Consider the following 9,535-nt stretch of genomic DNA (forward strand, 5'->3'; position numbering starts at 1 on the left):
TAATCGACCAAGTCCTAACTGGTGGGGTGTACCGCCTGCGAGATGCGTCGGATAACCGACTCGAGCCGAACCCGTGGAACGCCACCCGTCTCCGAAGATTCTATGCCTAGCGCCGGACTCTGTGTTCGTCTCCTTCCTCTGTCCATTTTTTGCATTTTTCTGTCTTACATTTCTCTCCTTCCCCTCTTTTCTTTTATAGCCCTTAAAGGCTCATCTTGTGACGCGCTACTCGCGCTCATTAAACCTGGGGGCTTCTTTAACAGAAGCTTGTTCATACGGGCTTCACGCCCAACACATGCGTCAAACTTCCGCATGTACCTTTTTCTTCACCATTATATGCATCGATATGACTTAAGTTTTGGCCAAGCTGGGTTGCCTGGCTCCTGTGCTTACCCCTACGTTCCCGATTGTTCGGCTAGGCGGTAAAGGGAGCACCTCTGCGATTGTTACTGCCGGGTCAGCCGGATGTGTACCTCAGACTGGGTGAAACCGAAAACTAGCGTTCTTAAGGGAATATTCGGTCGGTGAAATAAAAGATGATATTTTTACTCATTTTATGCGCCCCCGGATGCTTTTTTTTCTGCGTCTTTTCACGCAGTCCGGACATGCACTTTAGGGCATGCCTCCCAGCGAAAGGAACCCCTAACGGAACTATTCTCTCTGGAAGATGTTTCTTACTAACCATGTAATATAACATAACTAGTTGGGCACTTTTCTGATAAAGCACTAATGACCCCTACGCCTGGTCTCCACGCATACCCCGGTTCTTATATAACCGCTATGGTATACGGACACACTTCGGACCGTCAAGTGCCGAGGTTGAAGCGAAAAGGTCGGCAACGACAAACGATCTACAATCCGGCTAGAAGGCATTACACATGTCAATTCAAAATTACATAGTCATTCTGACTGATTGTATTCCTCTTCTATACCATCTAACAGGCTTTCTAATTTATAGTCCTGCTGGGAATACTTCACGGCCAACTCTACTTGGCCATATACTAAGCTCACAGGGATCTCCTTCCCGTCAGGCCCGGCTGGTCCGACCTCGGCCATGTGGTTTGGGTCAGACTTCGTAAAATGGGTCTTCACCATGGCCCAGGCCTCCCTAGCGCCTTGTCGGCAGGCCGGTATCTTCCACAATCGGAAGCGCTGCCCAGCTCCCTTCAGCTTCTCCACAAGCTCTCCAAGGCCCTCGGGCACGGAGTGGGCAGGCCATAAGGCTTGGGCAATACCCCGCATCGCCCGCCGAATTCGCTCATGCAGTTGCAAGAGTTCGGGAAGAAGGTCACCCGTAGAATCGGGCATCTCCTCTGCAGGACGACCTGTGAGCATACCTACAGACATTACTCTGTTAGTCGACTTCCTCGCCGAACTCTATTTTCAAAGTTCGTTCAAGCACTTACTAAAAATGTCATGTCGAAGCCGCTGATTCTCCTTCGTGGAGTCCGACAGCTGACCATGAACATCTTTGATTTCGACGTCCAGCTTGGTGTTGGCATCCTGAAGATCATTCTTCTCTCGCCTCACCTTTGTCAACGTACTCTCACCGGCCTTTAGCCGGCGTAAGAGTTGTTGCTTGTCCGGATCGAGTCCGGCGCCATCTGCAATATGATTTGTCAGATTTACACCCACACCGCACAATACTAACCTTTCGAAGTGTATCTTACCTAAGGGGGGTCTCTTTGGGCTCCCCTGCTGCGGCTAGTGCGGCCTCTAGTTGGGCCTTGCACTTTTCCAGCTCCTGGGACAGTACGGTATTCTTCTCTGTAAGAACGTGCATATTAAATCATCCTTAAATCAGTTGCTCTAACTGCTTCAAGTCTCGGGGGCTACTGGCATATATATGTTTAACCAAAATTTTCTTACCCGTATGTCTTTTACATACTGCTCCGTGGCTCTGGCTAAACCATTTTGAGCAGCACGGAGGTACGCATCTCCCGAATTAAAGGCATCTAAAGCCTCCTGGCAGATACAAGCGTCGCGTAGAACTGTCCGGCGACGCCTGTAGTTCATGGCACTCTCCACTTCAGAATTTGTGGTAGACAGCCTATCCGCATCCTCTGTCGGAGGAGCGTCCGGTGCGCTCCTTGTGCTCGCCTCCGCTTCCTGGCCAGACGTTGGCGCTTGGCTGGTGGAGGCGCGATTGGCAACCTCTCCGGATGTAGTCCAGCGAGATCTCTTCGTTCTGAAGATAGCACGAACGTTAATATGACCTGACAGAATAGCACCAGAGAAACAGAGGGTGCGCTATACCTTTGCGCCGGCATCTCAGTCCGGGCTGCATTCCTTTTTGTCCCACGGGGCCCTGCGGCCCCTCGTTGGCTAGCCGCCGCAGGTTCGGCCTCCTGCCTCAGAAATCTCCCCTGCAAAACACGGTTGTCGTCAGAAACACCGGAATATGTGAGAGTGGAATCTCTCTCAAGGTAATGAGACTCCGGTTTCTGTCACCTGGGAGGCCGGGATTAACCCTGGGTAATCAGCCGTGATGGCTACCAAGGTATTGTCCTTGCTTAGCTGATAGATCACCCCGTCGATAAGCTCCACTGATATGTCCGGATCCTCTTCGGAGTCCGGATCGAGGGACCTTTCTGGGTCCTCACTGAAGTCGTTAGACTACATATATAACCGTGGGAGTATAAAACAAACGGGCGAGCACAATTGTTCACTTACCCAACCTGGAGGATCGTACATAGTAAATCCGGCTTGTGGGTTGACGCAGAGGAATTCCTCCTTTTCTCCCGTGTACAAAGAGGATAGGATATTTACTAAGACGGCGGCTGAGGCTGGCCCCTTACGACCATAACGTGTGGCGTCATCCTCCCCGTTGAAATCCCACATGGGGTGGCCTCTATATTGAAGCGGCTGCACCCCCCGCATAATGCATGCGGCCATGACTCCAATCATGGTTAGTCCGGAATGAGCCAACAGTCTTATTCGGCCCATCAGGTAAAGGACGTCTCTGTCGCTTTCTCTCTGAGAGCTCCGTGGACGCCAGCTCAAGCGTTTCTTCAATGGAGTACTGCTGAACTCAGGGAGACCGACCCAGATAGGGTCCGGCAGCGGGATGTCATCTATGTAAAACCATTCCGAAGGCCAGTCCTCGGACGCCTTCTTTGGGGTTCCGGATAGGTATCCGGTCCCGGCGATGCGCCATACTTCGGCTCCGCCCACTTGGTATATAGACCCCTCTTGAGAACGGGGCACCAGGCAGAATAACCTCTTCCACCGCGTGAAATGAGCCTCAATGCCTAAAAATAGCTCGCAAAGGGCGACGAAACCCGCAATATGCAGTACGGATGCGGGCGTGAGATTGTGCAGCTAGAGGCCGTAGAACTCCAGAAGCCCGCGGAGAAATGGATGAATTGGAAATCCCAGTCCCCTTAATTAGATAGGGGACGAGGCACACCCGCTCTCCTTTAGAAGGATTGGGGGTGCTCTCTGCTTGTTTTCCGCCATTGTAGGTGGCGAGACCGGCTCGGACCGGGACCATGTATGCCTGAGGGAGAAATCCCTTGGCCTGAAGCGACACTAACTCGCTATGCGGGATGGTGCAACTCTCCCAGTCCCCGGGTTTGGGACCGGAGGGGCGAGGGGAGGAGCTGCGACGGCTGGTCATGTTGGAATGGACCTTTGCTGGAAGCGCCCTGATGATAACTCGCGAAGAGGAGAAGATGTGGTCTGGACTTAAATCCCCATCCCGTTAAATAGCCGGCTTGTTTATATGGCTAGGGGTGTAGATGTAAAAATGCCCTGGCTTTTCGCATTCGTTTGACACATGGAAGACGGCCATTATTGGGCGTGGGAGGGCTACATTACAAAAATTGGACATTATTCCTACAGGTACACAGGATTTGGAGAGGAACCCGCCTTGCAATGCCGAACAATCTGCACACCGGACTCATCGTCATTGAAGCCAGGTTCGAGGGCTACTGAGGGAGTCCTGGATTAGGGGGTGTTCGGGTAGCCGGACTATACCTTCGGCCGGACTCCAGGATTATGAAGATGCAAGATTGAAGACTTCGTCCCGTGTCCGGAGGGGATTTTCCTTGGCGTGGAAGGCAAGCTTGGTGATGCGGATATTCAAGATCTCCTACCATTGTAACCGACTCTATGTAACCCTAACCCTATCCGGTGTCTATATAAACTGGAGGGTTGTAGTCCGTAGGATAGAATGAACTCCATACACAACAATCATACCATAGGCTAGCTTCTAGGGTTTAGCCTCCTTGATCTCGTGGTAGATCTACTCTTGTACTACCCATATCATCAATATTAATCAAGCAGGACCTGGGTAAAAACATCGTGTCCCTTGTCTCCTGCTACCATCCGACCTTGACGCACAGTTCGGGACCCCCTACCCGAGATCCACCGGTTTTGACACCGACAGTCGTGCTACTTTTGAGTACTCAAATTAATAGTGAAATACTAACATGGATAATCGCAATAGCAAATTTTATACCGAAATTAGTGATATAGAAGTGAGTCGTGTCATCTTCGTTTTGTTCTTCAGTACTGAAATCAGTATTGAAGTATTAAGGTGGATAATCGCAATACTGAATTTTAGTACCGAAATGAGGGATATAGAACAGAGTCAGGTCATCTTGGTGCTGTATTTCAGTACTAAAATCAGTATTGAAATATTAAGGTGGATAATCACAATACTGAATTTTAGTAGCGAAGTTAGTAATATACAACTCAGTCGGGTCATCGTGGCGCTGGTTTTTAGTATTGAAATATTAACGTGGTTAATCTCAATGTTATACTTTAGTACCGAAATTAGTGATATAGAATTCAGTCATGCGTTCGTCGAGCTGTTTTTTCAGTACTGAACTCAATACTGCAATATTAACATTGATAACCGCAATACCAAATATTAGTAACAAATTTTTGATATACAGCCAAGTCTCGTGATCATCGTTTTGTTTTTAAGTACTGAACTCAGTATTGAAATATTATGTGTGTCACGACCGGGTTTTCCAGACATAAATTTCCAGAAAAGACCGTCGTGCTCATCAGCCCCAGGATTACTGTTAGCTGACCAGGCTCCAAACTTGATACAGAAATCTCAAGCAAAATACAAAATATGTAGTACAAGACCATTCTGGCCTGTGAGTACAACAATTGGGTTTCTAGTGGTTGATGGCGGAAGCGGTTTGTGAGACATCAGTGTCTATGGGACTCCATTTCCCACAGGAACAGCTGACCAGGTTAACTCCTATCTTCGCGAGGCTGTTATCACCGTTGCTTAGGTCTCGAGGCTGTCATCGCCACGCTCCTCTCCAAGCAAGCAATCTGTCCAAGACAATAGCCAGGGACAAGCCAGTGAGTACTTTGAATGTACTCGCAAACATTAAGAATACAGGTATAATATAATTGCTAGTCATGCACGGAAAAATTTTATGATCACATCGTCAGTCATAAATAAAATATCTTTTATGCATGCAAGCAGGTTATTATCATGCAACATGAATAAGCGGTAATAGAGAGAGAATAAAATGCCGCGGTCGGGCGTCTGAGCGACACCACATAAGGGGCTTAAAAAGAAATGCCACGGTCGGGCGTCTAAGCGACACTACATAAAGGGCTTTAAAGAAATGCCACAGTCGGGCATCCGAGCGACACCACATAAAGGGCTTTAAAAGAAATGCCACAGTCGGGCGTCTGAGCGACACCACATAAAGGGCTTTAAAAGAAATGCCACAGTCGGGCGTCTAAGCGAAACCACATAAAGGGCTTTAAAAGAAATGCCACAGTCGGGCGTGTGAGCGACACCACATAAAGGGCTTTAAAAGAAATGCCACAGTCGGGCATCTAAGCGACACCACATAAAGGGCTTTAAAAGAAATGCCACAGTCGGGCGTCTGAGCGACACCACATAAAGGGCTTTAAAAGAAATGCCACAGTCGGGCCTCTGAGCGACACCACATAAAGGGCTTTAAAAGAAATGCCACAGTCGGGCGTCTGAGCGACACCACATAAAGGGCTTTTAGAGTAAATAATCACAATGAATATCCAGGAGGTGGAACCGTCCCAGGGATACTCGATAATATAAATAATGCAACGGGTTAGTCCATCACAAGATAATAATCATAATCCTCACAAGTAACCAGTCGGTATCCAAGTTTGGTTTAATAATATCTCCTCCGAAGACTGACACTAAGACCAATACTTGACCCATCCCAGACTGTAATCCTTAACGATGGACATGGCTATTCAAATAGGTTTAATCTCTGCAGAGGGTGTACTCTTTACCCACGAGTAACGGATTACTTTAGTCCATCGGGACTAATTCCGTCTACGGTCTTTTAGTTGAAAACACGCCAAACTTGCACACACCAGCTTAACTCACCGGTGTCTGGAATCACCCACGACACCTGTCAAGCAAAACTCTAAGTGGGGAGGCTACAACCTCGCGTAGCATGGGATCAAATTTATATCGCGCGCTCTATACGGTGGCCTCCCCTCTCGGTCTCAACCGGAAACACCCATGCCCCCGGACCAGGTGGCATGCCTACCGGCTACAACCGATATCTTCCACCATGGCCTCTCTGTACGGTGTGTGCTTGAAAGGGGTTGATGACTTACTGAACCATACCCTACCTGCGGTAGGGACAAGTGGTAGTACACAGCAAGTATGGGGGTTACTAGAAACAAGACCCGGTCTGCGGTCGACTCAGGAGGTTTATAAGTTCCCTGCATGACATGTAACAAATATATTTCAATCAACAAACTTACCACTCAATATACCTTACCATGCCATACCGGACATAACCGTCCCGACGGGGACCGGCGACAAGCTCACGCCTACCCAAGGCCGAGGCTTTCCCGGATTCCTTTCCGGCATGCATGCAAGGCACATGAGGATGATTACCATCACAATTATATTCATTTCCAACAGCAAGGAAATCACTAATATGCTTCCATGCAAATGATCATGTCACATGAAATAACAAGTCCTCTGAAATAAGGTGGTGTTATGAACGTGTCAAATAACACACCAAAAACATTATGCCAGGGTTCAGAATGCTTGCCTTTAATGGTGTGGAGAGGTGGGGGTGCTCTCCAAATTTTTTGAAAGTTTCTTCTCTCTCCAAAATCCTATTTTGAAATATATTTGAATTAACACACATTTCAAAAACAGTACAAAAAAGTTGTTTGGAAATTTTTTTAAATAAATCTTAAAATAAACTAGACCAAATTTGAGGAAGGTAGGAAAAAGAATTAATTCATTTGGAGTTATATTTAAAAAGTTATAGCCAGTCAAAGTTCTGGTCAAATCTGTTATATAAAATAAAACTGAAAAGAAAACGTTTCGGAGGGGAATACGCTTTCGGAGCGGGGGAAATGTACTGGGGGATTACGCCTTCACTTAAACACGTGGACGGCGCGGTGAGACACTGACAGTGGGTCCAGGAAGTCCCACTAGTCAGGTTTGACTAGTCTCTCTTTCCCCCTCCTTCCTCTGTCCCGAGCGGAGGCGGAGCTCAGGCGATCGTCGCCGGCGACTGGCAGCTCTTCGCGGGGCCCCGAGGGCGGGGATGGATCCGCCACTCCAGTGCGGTCCTCCCGGTGGTTGCCAGGTCGGTGGGGACGGAGGGAGCTGCCGGCGGCGAGCTTCTCGGCGGAGGTGGCCTCGGGAGCAAAGTGATATTTCTCCCGCGGTGTGTCCCGATCAAAATCGAGTAGTGGGAATGGTTCACGGGAGGATGAGGAAGTTCTTGGTGGAGAGAACGGAGAGGAGGAGGCCCTGGTGGTGCCGAATTGGCCAGGGCAGTGGTGGCGGCTGCAGTTGCCGGAGGTGGGGAAGAAGACCTCCCCCGGGTCAATTGGCTGCCATGGGAGAACTAGGGGAGCATTCTAAGGTCGTCTGTGTGCTTGCATGGGTTCGGGGCCTCCTTTTATAGCGCGACGAGGTTGGTTCCGCGGCGGCCGGATAAGCTCTCCGGCGAACCGCCTCTCTGTAGCTTGCAGGGCAACGTGGCGTGGCTGGGGATGACGGCAGGAGCTAGCGGACGAGTGGGCACTGCTCCAGGAGCGAGCTGGCGAGCGGAGGTGGCTTTGGCGGGGCTGGCCAGCGCAGGGGCTGTCGGGCAGCGGTGGCGGCTAGCTGTTGGCTTGCCGGGGTGTGGCGAGGGGCGGCTTGGCGTGTTGCGGTGAGAAGGGGAGCGCGTGGCGTGGTGCTGCAGAGCGGGCCAAGACCGTGGGGGCCAGCGTGTCGGCTCGGTGCGCGTGCGTGCCAAACGCACGCTCTGCTCGCGCTCCGTGCGTGCACGGGACTTGCTCGACGTAATGCCAGAGCATGCTAGAGGTCGCGGTTGAGGCTGGGAAGAAACAGGACTAGGTTAGGGTTAGATAGAGGGTGAATGGGCATGGTGGTTAGGTCAGGTGGCCAAGTTCACAATGTAAACTTGAATCCATGCCAAATCTGGCTATGCACTCAGGGTGTTTGACAAAATGCTAAGGGCATTTAGGTAGGTCTTGGAGTGGCCAAATTCTCCAGATCAGTGTCTCCTTAGATGCAAGAGAGAGTGGTGAGGTTAGTTTGCCAAAAGCAGAAACTTGCTAGTGCAAGTTTTGCAAAACTACAATTCTGGACAGGAAACAAATGGCATTATTTCATGAACCAAAAATATGCCAATGGGTGCATGCTCCTGGATTTAGGGGTTTGGTAGGGCTGTCTACAAGTAGGAAAAAGAATCAAGAGCTAAAGAGCAAGCAAGAGTATGGTTTCTGTACAAACCATCATGTTGGACCAGAATGAAGATGAGGTTGATTCACTCAAAATTTTCAAAGAACAGCATTATGTTTTTGCATAATGTTGAATCATATGCTACTACCAACATCCCATAATTTTGGTGGAGGCCAGAAAGAATTATTTAAAAGGGTTGTAGTGCAAATTGCACTCTGGACCAGAGAAGAAAAATTGAGTGTAGAGCTCAAAATATTACATGAATAAGAGATATTTTTGTACAAAAGTTATTGAATAACATCACATGACATCTCCAAATTTTGGTTGGAATTTTAAGTGAATTTATCAAATGGTTGTAGTTCAAATATGGCCATATAACCTTGAAAAACCATTTTCATGAAAGTAAAGATCAAGCAACTTAATTATTTAATTAGTTATATTAAATAAGGGAAAGTTTCTCTTGAGAGATTAAATATGTCCAATAACATATTTGAAAAGTTTTCTCTTTGGGGAAAACTCATCATAACAAGGAAGGAAATGATTTAAAAAAAATCAAAATGGAGCTCAGAAATTTAAAGTTTTAATTCCTGGCAAAATTTTTAATTTATTTAAAACAAGCCCAAATTTTTGGGGTGTCACAATGTGGATAATCGCAATACTGAATTTTAATATCAAAATTAGTGTTATACAACTGAGACTGGTCATCCTTGTGCTGTTTTGTAGAACTGAAAGCAGTATTGAAATATTAACATCAAGAATACCGAAATTTTTGATATACAGCTAAGTATCGTGATCTCCTTTTTTTTTGCATAGAAATCAGTACTGAAATATTAGGTGGATAAT

The sequence above is a fragment of the Triticum urartu genome, chromosome 4 (assembly GCF_003073215.2).
Source record: "Triticum urartu cultivar G1812 chromosome 4, Tu2.1, whole genome shotgun sequence".
Taxonomy (NCBI): Eukaryota; Viridiplantae; Streptophyta; class Magnoliopsida; order Poales; family Poaceae; genus Triticum; species Triticum urartu.